Genomic DNA, 14,196 nt, shown 5'->3' on the forward strand with positions numbered 1-14,196 from the left:
TGCTTTCAAATTGTAATACTATAGATGACTTTTGAGAGTTCCTTAGAGAGCAGGGAGATCAAATCATTTAATACTTAAAGAAATTAATTCAGGCTACTTACTGGAAGTTCAAATACTGATGTTTAAATATTTTGACCACATAACGAGAAGTTGGGACTCATTGGAAAAGACTCTGATGTTGAGATTGATTGAAGGCAAAAAAGTAAAGGGGATGGCAAAGAATAGATGGATAGATAGTATCGTCGAAATAACAAACGAGAACCTAGACATACTTCAGGAGATAGTGAAGGATAGAAGCACCTGAAATGCTATAGTACAAAGGATCATAAGAGATTGAAATAACTGAATGACTGAACAACAACTTACTATGTTCCAGACACTGAACTAAGTGCTACAGATACAAATAAAAGAAAGACAGTTCCTTCCCTTAGAGAATTTATACTATAATGGGAGAAGACCACACACAGCTGAAAAGTAGGGAATGGGGATTCTGGGGTATCTGCCATGGGAGAGCATGGTATTCTGTGGAGTCAAAACTAAGCAGAACTACTGATAGAAAGTGAAGAGACTACTGAAAAGTTGATTTCCCAGACCTCCATAAAGGGGGGGTTTTGAGAGGAATTTAAAGCTTTATCTTCCAGTGAGTACTTAAGAAGATGTTGCTTATCAAAAATTGATTCAATTAACATGATTATGAACTTTAAGGTGATCAGTCTATCCTAGGTGAGACATGATATTTTCTGGAGTCAAACCAAACAATGCTGATGTTAGAAAAAAGAAGTATATATATATATATATATATATATATATATATATATATATATATATTTACTTTCGTGGCTTAACTATTACCTCTACATAGATGACTTCCAAATAAGCTTATCCATACTTAGCTTGTATTCTGAGCTCCAGAATTATACATCTTATAGCATTTGGAACTTCTGCTTAGTCACTAAGCTAGATATCTAGAGTAGGAATAACATAGGGCAAAGACTAGCAATAGAAATGCCTAGTAATTCACAAGGAAGGAGTCAGCAGTAAAATAGCCTCAGATTTCTAAACATAAAAGCACATACGGGTAATAACAAAGGTGAACACAGAATTCTAAAGCAAGTAATTAAATTTGTCCATAGGGTTATCAATGAAATTTGTTGGAATGGGAATTCTGATTGAATCCCTGCTCTAGAAGGATATAATGCATTCAAAAGGAGTAAGTTGGTGAAATTCACATGGTATATTATGAAGATGTGAGGAAATTCAAGAAAGACAGTAGGGGAAAACATGATAGAGAACATTTGAGTGAAGATCAATGGAGGGAGAAACAAGCAATTTTATAATGGGATTGTACTTTATACCACATGGACAAAAGGAGGAAATGGAATAGGAGTTTGGGCAATAAAGAACAAATCATAAATTTGGCATGGAAACATGATAGAGTAATAATGGGTGACTTCAATTATCCAGACATCTGCTAGAGCTCTCTCTCTGCCAAAATTAGATCAGCAAATAAATTCTTGGCTTGCCTTAATGACAATTTAATCAAAAGGAGGGAGGAAGGGATGAGCAGAACTGCTATTCTGGACTTGATTCTACCAACAAGGAAGGACTAGTTACTGAAATAGAAAGTGGGAATTCTTTTGGGAGGTATGTGCAGAAGGGACACTGAGTGTCCTTCCAAGACTAAAATTCTGTGATTCTGTGGGAACAAAGGGAGCTTTTTAAGCTACACTGAGAAAAAATGGAGGATCAAAGAAGGAATGGGACAACTGATCAAGGTAGATGATTGGAGAGAAGGCAGAATCACTCAACTCTCATTTTGGTTCTGTTCTTTGCCAAAGAGAATGCTTTGTGATATGGAGAGGATGGGACAAAATGATTACTAGGTATTTGCAAAACAAAATAAGTGAGGAAATAGTCAATGTGCCCCTACCTGCCTTTGTTGAGTTTAAGTCATCAGACAGAAAAGCCTTGCTATATAGTACTAGTAGTAGTAGTGCTGCTGCTACTGCTGCTACTACTATTACTGGTAACATGATAAATAACAATAATGTTATTTATATAGCATTTTAAAGCTTTTTAACATATATTATTTCATTTAATCCTTATGACAAACCTATGAATTAGATGCAATTATTATAACAATTTTTAATATGAGAAAATTGAGGCTGAAAAATGTTAAATGATACCGAAGGTCTAACAGTTAATAAATGTCTAAGAAACAATTAAAATTTAGGTCTTCCTGACTTCAAGGTTCCTTGTACAGGGTATAGCTTGATGAAGATGATTTATTTTTATCTACAATTAGTTATCTTTGAAAGGTTATGGAGATTACATGTTTGAAAGTAGAATGAGCTTTCCTTAACTATGTTGCGTGACCTTTTCCTTACACCACAAACTTTGTCTCGGCACCTTGTTCAATTTTTGGCTCATGGCAAGAGCTTAATAAATATTAGTTGGATTTAACTATGTGGTCTTTGGCTCCCTCTTATTTATCTCAGGAAATATTTTCCCACATTATTTTCATCATCTTCACCTATGCCCTCTTTTGCATTAAAATAATAAAATATTAGAGTAATCAAGAAGAAAAGAAGAATTTCACAGAATTTATATACTTTATCTTCTAGAAGTCAAGACCTCAATTGCAATTACCTATACAGTAATTTGTTTATCTCTTTTGTGAGCACTGCTATTCCCAAGACATGTAAATTGTGGCCTATGATATTTTCATTCTCTTTATTTTTGTAGGGTAGATTGTTAGTCTGATTACTTTTGATCCAGCCTTTGGTTCTATAGAATAGTCATAAGAATCATTAAGTGCTTGTTAAGGACTACAAGTCCTGGACTACGTGTTATAGGGGAAGGAGAAGAAATATAATATAGCAATAATAATGTGAATGATGAGTATAACATCACTTATGACTACTTGTAGTGTTTTATTATTATAGAGTCCTTTACATACATTATCTTATTTGTTTTTCATAAGAGAGCCTTATAGATAAGGGAGTACCAAGATTGTTATTTATATTTTATGTGTGGGGGAATGTTTTCAGAGATGATCAATAACCTGTTTAAGGTGACATATCAAATAAATGGAGGAAATTAAATTCAAATCTAGATCCACTGCCTCTTAACCTAGTTTTTTCTTCTGCTAACTTAAGCTGCCAAAGAAGTTATGGCCTTTGTCCTGAAGAAAAGGATAATCTAAGTAGGGAGCTAAAGCTAACACAAGTGAAGCAATTACTAATGGGAGCTAAAGGAGCTGGGCAAAGCTCTTTACATGTTAGAAGTAGGATATGATTTGAGTATTAAAGAGTAATTTGGATAGAGGTAAAGAATGGATATTTTTGGAGCAGAAAAATAACATGAAATGTGGAGATCATTTCAGGACACAGGACTAAATGTATGACTTCAATAGCTGCTATTATTTGTAGAAAGCATTTGTTGTGGAAATCATTAAAAATATTGATACCTTTTGTTTTTATATAACCCTTATTCCCAAATATGTTCTTATTCTACCTACCCATTGAGCCATCCACATAACAAAGAATGAAAATGAAAAAGTTGAGCAAAACTAACCAATATATCAATTCAGTCTGAAATCATATAGATTTTTTTTTAATCACTGTCTCTTCATTAAAAGTAGATGAATACAGTCTCATTACTCTTGACTGGAGTCAGGAAAACCTGAGTTCAAATCTGGCCTCAGACATTTACTACCTGTATGCAAGTCACTTAACCCTCTTTGCCTCACTTCCTCATCTGTAAAATAAACTGGACAAGTAAATGGCAAACCACTCCAGTATCTTTGTCACAAAAAACCTCAAATAGGGTCATGAAGAGTCACACAAACTGAAATAACTGAACAATAACTAATTGTCTATATTAATCACCTCTTCACATTTCATCAATTCATATGTTTTCTTATTCTTCTTTGTAGTCTTTATATTCATTGTTGCTTGTTCAAATATTATTTCATTGTATTAATAAACAAAAATTTAATTATTCCCTAATCAATATCCATTTATTTTTAATAAATTCTCATCATTGATCTCCTTGAATGTAAGACTACAAGAGTTTGCTCAAAGAGTTAAGTTACTGATGTTTTATTAATTTCTTTGCACAACTCCAAATTGTTTAGTAGAGTCATTTAAGAAATTTATAGATAATCCAACAATGTTTTAATATGTCCATCTTTCCACAATCCTTCCAACACTGATATATCTTATTTTCTGATTTTTGTCAATTTTTAGGTGTTAAATAAAACTGTAAGGCTGTTTTTTCTCTTTTTAGATTGTAAGCTGCATGAGGGCAGTGATTGTCTTTCGTCTCTTTTTGTATCCCTAGCTTAGTTCAATAGTAGTAGTTTACTAAATGTTTGTTAACTGATTTATTTTGGCTTGCATTTCTCTTATTATTAATGATTTGGGACATTTTTTTTTTTCTTAGTTGGGACTAACATTTGTTAGTAGTTTGAAATTCTTCTATCGAGAATTGTTTGCTCATATCTTTTGGCCCCTTGTCAAGGGGTTAAGAATTCTCTTCCTAGTCATAATTATAAAAAACCCCACAAGATTTGGTAAGATATTTATTCTTACAAAATAAGTGTCTGTAAATTCACCTTCTGTGTTCTTCTATTGTAGGGTTCTTGCTTAGAAGACAGAACAGTAACCTTTAGCTATGATTTCCCTATTATCTTAGCTGTTCCCTTTATAACACCATAATGGTCTTACTCTCATGCCTTTTTCTTTGCCATTGCTTTTCAACCATTTCCATCTGTGCATTTGGAGGACCCAAAAAGGAGCATTATATTGATTTAAAACTAAACAATTCCCACAAGAAACTGATGGTTCTCTTGCCTTACATAGAAAAGAATAAATGGTGAGTAATTTGCCTGAAGTCACATTAACCAAAAGGATATTGTTCCTTATTTGTGTAGAGACTTTTGTCTTTTCCCTTTGGCTATTTGTTGAAGTCAACAGGCCATGATTGATGTCAGTAGAGAGAGAGAGTCTTAGAATGACCCATCAACATGATATCCAAGCAATGATAACGTGCCCTGAATTTTCCAACTATTGGCTTTTCAGATGGCATTGACTCAATGTGCTCATGGGTCTTGAAGGAAAATGCTTGTCAGTGTGTGAATTCATCTCTTTCTCAGGGAAGTTGGGGGAGAGAAATGCCAAAGAGCTACCCACAGATGAATCTCATTCTGAGAATCAAGGCAGCTAGGCTAAGTACTTGGCTGTTGGAATCAAAAGGACTTTGGGTGGAATGAGTCAAATGAGGAAAATATATATACCTTATGAGTACACATCTTCTATATCTCCAGGATATATACAGTTGTTTGGATTCTTGCCTAATTTTAGACTATGCAGGTCTGTTTTTTCTTCTTTTTTGACTCATTCCATTTAAACATTACTAACTTGAACATATGGGTTTCAAACACACAGCCTGTCTTCAGTTTTTTGTTTCCTGTGATAACTGATCTGGTTGTAGTGAAAGATCCACTGATACCATCTACTTTCTGTCTACTTTAACCATGGGGCAGATAAGGACCCTCCCTGTAAATCCCTCCTTTTGGCTTTTAAAGTCCTTTCATAATCTGATCACTTTCTTCCTTTATCATCTTTTTATACTTCACCCCTATTTACATATTTTACAATTCAGTCACACTGGCCTTATTGCCATTCCTTGTCTAGAATACTCTCCTTCCTCTCCTTTACTTTACTTGTTTCCTGGGCTTTGTTCAAGACTCAACTCAACTCATGTTCTAAAGGGATCCTTTCATGGTCCTCCCTCCCTCCCACCTCTCTAACTCCCCATTGCTGCTGTCTTCTCTCTGAGAATACTTTCTTTTACTTTCCTCTATAGAACCTATATGTACATAATTATTTGGATGTTGCTTTGACCCATTAGAATGTGAGCTCCTTCGGAGCAAGAACCATATTTTTCCATTTCTTTTTATCTTAGCCCTTAGTACTTGGGACATTTAAAAATGCTTTAAAAAATATTTGTTGAATTGTTGAGGAGGGAGTGCATCCAATGCATGGATGACAGCTAACCCAAAAATGGAGAATGGAAGATAATGTCTTAAGAATAGAATAGCAAGAAAGAAAATTGATGAGTCTATCAGTTGTAGGAAGGGGAGTAAGATGTCATAAAATTGAAGAGGCAAGTTGAGGCAAGGTTATGAAGAACTTAAAAAAAAAGTCAAACAGAAAAGGTTATATTTGCTCCTAGAAACAACACTGAACTGCTATAATTAACTGAGAAAGGAGGTGAAATTATCAGCCTTTCATTTCAGGAAAATCTCTTTAGTAACTGTGTCAAAAAGAATGAAAGAAGAAGGAATCTTTCAATCTTTGCCACCATCATTGGCTAAGCCCAATAATCCCAGGAAAAATAGTACCCTCACCTCTACATTACTGATTTTTTTCCCAGCTCAACCCCCATAGTCATCACTCAAGAAAACAAATCCTAAAGAGAAGTGACCAGTCATACCTGCCAACTTCCATCAGTAGGAGAGTCAGCTTAGCTAGATAGTAAGGAAGGACCTTAGGAAAAACAAAAAAACAAAAAAACATGATGTGCTCAGGAATCAAACTACCACTACCACAACCACCAGCTCCCTTGATTGCCGCTTTAATTTAGACCTCAATGAACATAGTTCAGGAACTTGAGCCCAAAACCCCTAGAAATAGCAGTGCATCTCTTTATTGTAGTAAGCACTTAATAAATGATTGTTATTGTTTTTGGTCCATCAATCCACTCTTTAATTTATTCAGGCAAAGTGAGCAATTTGGATATTTTTGTAATACCAAGTGAGAGATAATAAAATTTTGAACTAGGGGATAACCTAGTAAATAGAGAAGTGGATAGTTATGAGATACTGTAGAGGCAGAAATATCCTTTGACCTTTGATCATTTATCTATTGAAGAATCACTTTTGGTTTTTGTTCTTGAAATAATAAAAAAATTCTGATTGACCTCCTCAATTATCCTGATTAATGGTGCTTTATCATATTTCTTCTGTCAGTATTTTGAGTAGAGAAATTGGGATATGATTGTCCCAAGTTAGAAATTTGGAATCTCTTTAAAACTTTTATCAGCTTAATTTTCCTCATTTGTAAAACAGGGAAAATCAGAGCATGTTCACAGAGTTACTATAAAAATCAAATGAAATAATGTATGTACATTGCTCTGTATACCTTTAAATCTTTCATAAAATATTATTTATTAACAGTGACTATCATAGACCAATTAAAATAATCTTTAAGATTCAGCTTTCATGGAGTCATTAATTCATGGGAACTCTATAATTTGACTTAGGGGATGTGAGAATGAGATATTCACGTTGATTTTGACTGTCAGAAGTATCATGCACAAAGATATAAGGAAAAAAAAATAGCAGGCCAATCTAATCCAACATGCATTTATTAAATGCCTACTATGTATAAGGGCAGCCAGTTGGTGCAATGGATAGAATGCAGGCCCTGGAGCCACAAATAATCAACTTCTTGAGTTCAAATCTGCCCTCACTTATTAGCTGCGGATCTAGGCAAATCACTTGCCCTTTTTGCCTCAGTTTTCCTCATTTGTAAAAATAAGCTGGAGAAGGAAATGGAAACCACTCCAATATTTCTGTCAAGAAAACCCCAAATAGAGTCATGAAATCTTGGACATGGCTGAAAATGACTGAAACCATCTAATTTATAAGGCATTGTGCTAGTTACTGAGAAATACAAAGGTAAAATGAAAAAAAGAAAACAAAACAAAAAACCTTGTCCTTTAAAAGCTTTCATTGTAAATAGGAAAGGGGAATGAAAATCACACTATCCCAAATAACTATTCTACAGATAACTAACCATAGTTCACACTGTCCACTGAAGACTCATGTTCTTCAAAGACTATCTCCCAACAGGGTATTGGAAACAAACATGGAAGAAGAACCCTATTTAACATTGTGGTTGGCAATGTCATAAATACCATTCAAAAGCCTGTGGAACAGCTGCAAAATAGGATACAAATCATTTGAAAAGTTCGTTGATTTTGCAGCAAAACTGTAAGTACTTCACTCTAAAATAATTGTTCCCCTCATGCTCTCAAATCTTGTACTTAAGCTATAAGTGTATTCAGGTCAGGGCAGCATTCAGCAAATAGGCCTGGAAAAACAATGCCATGCTACTGAAGAGATACTTTAATCATGAGCTAATTTGCAAACCAAAGCAAAACAAAATCATTTTTTGTCTAAGATTATTAGAAGATGCTAATTTTGTGCTTAAATTATTCACCCCCCCACCTCTGTTCATAACTAAAAAATCATCATCAACAACAACAACCAAAACAAATCCACCAAAAAAACCTCCCTACCCCCAAACTCTTATCTTCCTAATTAAATTTTGTGACTTGGCTTACATGCTTGGGTGGATTACTTTTTCCCCCCTTTTCTTCTTTTCTCCCTGAGGATAATGTGCATGTTATTCAAATTCTCCATGCTCCTCAGCATGTGTTTCTGTCATCTGGATGGAATGATAGTCACCCTAGACTTCTTCAATTTTTCTTTTATGAAGGTGAGGGAAAAGATGCAGGTTAGAATTGTGCCAGGGGAGATCTGATCAATAAATCAGGTTGTACTGATAGATTCTGAAGATCTAGTAGATCTCCATGCTGGTTCACAGGTCCTAAGTCTCTCTCTGGTCTGCTAAGGTTAGCTCTAAAGTTCCTCCCACTTCTAAATTTATGATCTGAAAATTCCTCTTAAGGAATCAGGACTCTCAACTTAGAGATTTTATTTTTATTCCTCTCTCCACTGTCTTTGTGGAATGAAAAGGTATTTATTACAATATCCACAGCATGTAACACAATGCTTGATCCACAGTAGGTGCTTAATAAGTACTTTTTGGCAGGGTATGAGGTGTTGGGAGTCAGGGAGACCTGAATACAAATCTGAGCTCTGGTATTTGCTACTTCTAAGCCTGTGTTAGTTTGCTCAACTGTGAAATGGGGATAATAATAATATCTACCTCCCAGAATTGTTGTGAGCCTCAAATGAGATAACTTTTGTAATATCATTTGCAAATCATTAAGTTTATTTTATTGTTTATCATAAATTCATAGATTTTGTGCAATGAAGGATATTAAAGGCCATTTATTCCCAATCTAATTAGAAAAGTGAGGAAACTGAGGTTCAGGATAGTGAAGAAATTTTTTCCAATGCCATACAAATTTGAAAGGACCAGGTCAGTATTTGAACTCATTTAGATCTCAGACTCTTTCCATGATAATCAATGCAGCCTATATTTTCCTTATATTTGGGAATTATACCCTGTGGAAAGCTCATAATTCAAGGCATGAAGGTGGTATTGTTCAACATAAGGAGTTTAAGTATCGTGATACATGGGTTTTTACCAATTCTGTTACTCATTAGCTACCTAATATGGGACAAGTCACCCATCTTTCTGTTAGAGATTTTTTCTTTGTAAAAATAAAGAGGCTAAAGGAGATCATTTCTAAGGTCCCTTTAAGATCTTGACACTCCAATATCATTGGAAGCTTATAAAAGGAAAGGATCCTCCTTAGGATATATGACCAGGATTTGAGGGGGGAACTTTACTGCTTCTTGGCTTGGAGTTTCATACCTTTCTGAACCTTCCCTTCTACAAAATCCAATTTTCTTAGGTCCCATCCTTTTCAGAATCCTAACCTAGGTACATGGTGCAGTGGGTGGAATGCAGAGTGGGGTCAGGAAGACGTGAGTTCAAATCTAGCATTAGATATTTATGATTTACATGGCTGCAAGTCATTTAATCTTTATCTACCTCATTTTCCCTATTTTCAAAATTACTTTGACTTCCCTGTGTGATTGTAAAGATAAAATGAGATAACATTTGTGAAGAATTTTGCAAACTTTCAAGCATTTGTGTGTGTGTATATAGATCATACACATATCTATTATTATTATCTCTAAATCATTTCCTCAGTATGATTTTTCTCAACTCTGTATCAGGAGATGGACAATATGATAAGCATGGTACAATGGCAAGAAAATTGTATTTGGATTCAAAAGACTTGGGTTCAAATACTACCTGTATTATAGCTGGTGACCTCAGTTTCCTCATCTACAAGATGAAGTTATTGAACTAATTGTGCCCTTCCATTTCTAAAGTTATGACCCTATCATCTGGTTGAAGTAATTCATACTAAGGGAGGTGTAACCATCTCAGGGAACACAAGGAATTTGTTGAGTCAGGTGAATCAGTAATGGGTAGAAGATCCTTGGAAGATGTTCTGGACAGGGAAGGCTTTTTAATATCTTTTGCCTTCCCCAACCTTTCTCTGCTTTCCCTCTACCAAAAGCAGACCAGAAAAAAGCGACAGTTTGGGATTCCTTTAAACCAATTCTTTAGTTACTCACTCTTTCATTTTCTCCCACAGAAGAAGATTGTGGATTTCTACCTCATGGGATTTTTACTAATAGCCCTTTTGGGTTTTTGCTACAGTCAGCAAGTGAAGACACTGGTTGATGATAGACTATTCTAACCTAGATTGCATACTCAGTAATTTAGAGCTGCTATGTTGCTTTGGGTGGTTTTGAGATCATATTAAAACAAGACATGGGGAAGGGTAGTACAATTCAAGGTAAAGAAAATTGACTTTGGAGTCAGAGAACTGGGATTGACATTTCCTGCATCACTTGAGAAAGTCATTTAAACTTCCTGGGCATCAATTTTCTTATTTGTAAAAAGAGATTACTGGATTAAATGGCTTTTGAGGCATTTTTTTCTAGTATGATGCTATGATAAGGGGAGGAAATGGGGTGTTCCTTTCTGTTCTTTCAGGTACCTGGTTTTTCTTTATTCTATAGGAATCTAAGACACAGAGTTCACCATCATTTAAATACAGAATTTGTCCTTTATTCCTTTCATTTCATAGCTTTTTTCAGTTGATTTGTCTCCATCAAGAGAACAGTGGACAGCTCTTTTCTTTCAGGGTCAGGAAAAGAAGCAGATTTGTAATATAACAAAAGAGAATTTAGGCTAGATACCAAAAAAGGCTTATTGATAGTATTGCAGTTTGAGATGAGTATTGGAAGAAAGTTGAATTTTCCAAGAAAGGTGAGGGCTTCTTATATGTTATACTGTCTTAAATGTGATCTTATAACCATAGAATATTAGAATGGAAAGGGCCTGTAAAGATACTTTTAATACAACCAGTATTTGTAAATATAGAAAATGATTCACTGAGAGTTTAAATGATTTGTTCAAAACCACAGAATTAGTGAATGATGGATCTGGGACTCAGATGCAGGGTTTTAAACTTCTACTCCTATGCTCTTTGTCTATGATATTACATGTCCATCCATTTCCCAGTAGGGGCCCATCCAAAGTGTAGAGAATTTCCACCAATGGTAATTTTTTCAGCTTAGCAGTTACTGGGAACACAAATCCATGTCTTGTCTAAAAATGGGGCTTCCTGGATGGGATGAATGACTCTAAAAAAGTTCCTATCCACTCCCAAGACTTGACAGGAAGGTTGTTGTGCCCTTTCCCATTGTTTGGCTCAAGGACCAGGCTGTGCCTGTGGGAACATTGGGCGTCTGATGGAGAGATCTGTTCTTCATCACCCTGGGCCACCAAGGCCCTAGACCTAGCATCAGCTGGTGACCTGTAGCCTCTGCAGTGTCCTCCAGTGTTGTCTCTACCAATTTGTTCTGACGGTTCTCCTTCTGGGTAAATCCTGGTAGTATTTAGAGTTGATATCTATACTACCTCGAAGGATCTTCTGCCTTTCTCTCTCTCTCTCTCTGACTCCATTTCTAAGCTAATTAGTGAAATTCTGGGTGTCCTCTTTTAATAAACATGCTCTCTGCCTTTGATCCTGTCCTCTTTTCGCTCCACTGGCCCTGATCAACGGATTGTACATCTCAATTCTGCAACTTACTATCTATTGTTAGATTTTTGCCTAATTACCAGCTCCCCCAAAGGAGGTTCAGGTTAGCCAGGAGTCTGGTTTTTTAAGCATTTTTAAAGTACAAAGTGTAACAAGGGACTGATATACACTTGAAACCTACTATATAGCTTCCAGCTCAAGGCAATCAGTAAAGAATGTGCCAGTTGCATATCATCCATTATGTGTATACCTCCTGGTAGGGTTGGTGGGAGAGTGACAATTGAAGCTGGCTACATTTAAAAAATATTTATTTTCAAGTATTAATTGCAGCCCAATATATGTATTTCTTCCAATTAAAGTGACAGAATATTTAGAGCTGGAGGAGAATTTAGATATTAATCTTTTCTTTTCACAGATTTTTAGATCAGAGATTTAGAGCTGTAGGAAAAAGGGGCTTAGAGGTCATAGAATAGTAGTGTCAAACTTGAGCAGAAAGGGGTGCCACTAAATCTTCATAAGGATCCCTGCCAGCCACATATTGACTTAGAAAACCAATCTATTATATTAAATTTATCTGCTGTTATATTTTTATTTTGTTAAATATTTCCTATTATAGTAAATCTATCTGCTATTATATTTTTATTTTGTTAAATATTTCCCAATTATATTTTATTCTGGTTTAGCTGCACTGGGAGTGCTGTTGATTTAGTTTGTAACATGTGCTTGAGTTTTCAGCTCTAATCTATTAAGGAGATCTCTTATTTTTACAAATAAGTATGCTGAGATCCAGTGAAGCTACATTTTTAGAGATTTTATTTAATCTGTACTTGGTGCTGTTCAAAAATGAGTTAAAATGAACACTTGATTTCTAGATTCTAGCAGGCTGAGATGGATTAATTAGCAATGTCCCTTGAAGGGGTTTGAGCACATGGCAGATTATCTGTCTATCTAATTTGCCAGATTATCTATGGTAGATAGAAAGAAAAGGGAGTTTACCTCCTAGTCAAGGGGATCAAGTATATTCAAGGCAGTATTAAGTGCTAAACAGTTCAAATAGACTATACATACCATAGTGATAATTCAGGAGCCTGGAGATAGCATTTCAAGGTTGGACCAATAAGAAGTGTGAGAAGGTGCAATTGTCAGCTGGATTTTGAAGAGTAGACTTTGATAGACTTGTGGGTTAGGAGTAGGAAGAAAAGCAGAATCAGGAAAGAGCTGGACATGTTCATTGAATAGGATTCTTTATCTTTTTGTGTGTGTCATGGACCCCTTTGACAGTTGGGTGAAGAGTATGGAGTTTTGATAGTAGTATTTTTAAATGAACAAAATAAAATGCTTACATTTACAAAGTAAATTGATTATACTGAAGAAAAGATCATTTTTATTCCATCCAAGTTCATGGACTCCTCAAATTTACTTGTGGATCCTAAAAAGTCTGTGGTCCCAATGTTATTCCTTCTGTAGAGATTGCAGGGATAGAGGCAACTATGCACTCAGCACTGAGAACTGGGGACAATAGAGTTGTACATAGGGGTTTTCTACCTCTGTGCAACAGGCATAGAATATTTCCCTGATATCAGTCCAGTTAACAGTATTTCCAGAGGCAGTGGGTCACAATCAACTTTCCCTTTTTCCCTCCTTTTTGCTTTCTTTTCTTCCAGTTGAAAAAATTAGTCAGAATATAGGTAAACACATAACTTCTTTATGCACTTGTTTCCTAATTTCAAGTTTACTTAGTTTTGAGTACCTATGTTCTAAATTGTTTGGACCTAAAGAGAAAAAGAGTCCAACTGACATCTTTGTCTCTTGAATAGCCAAGGGGACCTAGGAGAAGCTGCTACCATATCCTGCAGCTTTTCTTTTTGTCAGATAGATTAGGGAGAGCTGTAGGTTTGTCACAATTTATATGATATTGAGGCCTGCCCAAAGGCTCCTTTGGAGGAAGTGGATTCTTAGTCCATGTTCTTTTATTGGCATTACTCCTAATTATAAGGCTCTGAAATCATCCCTCTTAGGGTACAGCTTTTGTGCAACATGAGAATTCAATGACAAAAGTAATTGCCCAGATTTTTAACCTGCCGTCACTCAGAGGGGATATTCTCATTATTTCTCAGTGTCAATCATACTGTTTTCCTTAATGTATGTGGACAGCTTTTTCCTCTCTTATATGTTTCTCAAATTCCCTTTCTCTCACTCAGGCTGATGGGGGCAGGATGGATTTAATTCCACTGTATATCTGGCTGGTATTTGTTGGCCCTATGGTAATCAACTGGAAAGGAACTCAAACTTTCTTCCTCAATGTAC

This window comes from Sarcophilus harrisii, chromosome 4 (genome assembly GCF_902635505.1).
Source record: "Sarcophilus harrisii chromosome 4, mSarHar1.11, whole genome shotgun sequence".
In the NCBI taxonomy this organism is placed as follows: Eukaryota; Metazoa; Chordata; class Mammalia; order Dasyuromorphia; family Dasyuridae; genus Sarcophilus; species Sarcophilus harrisii.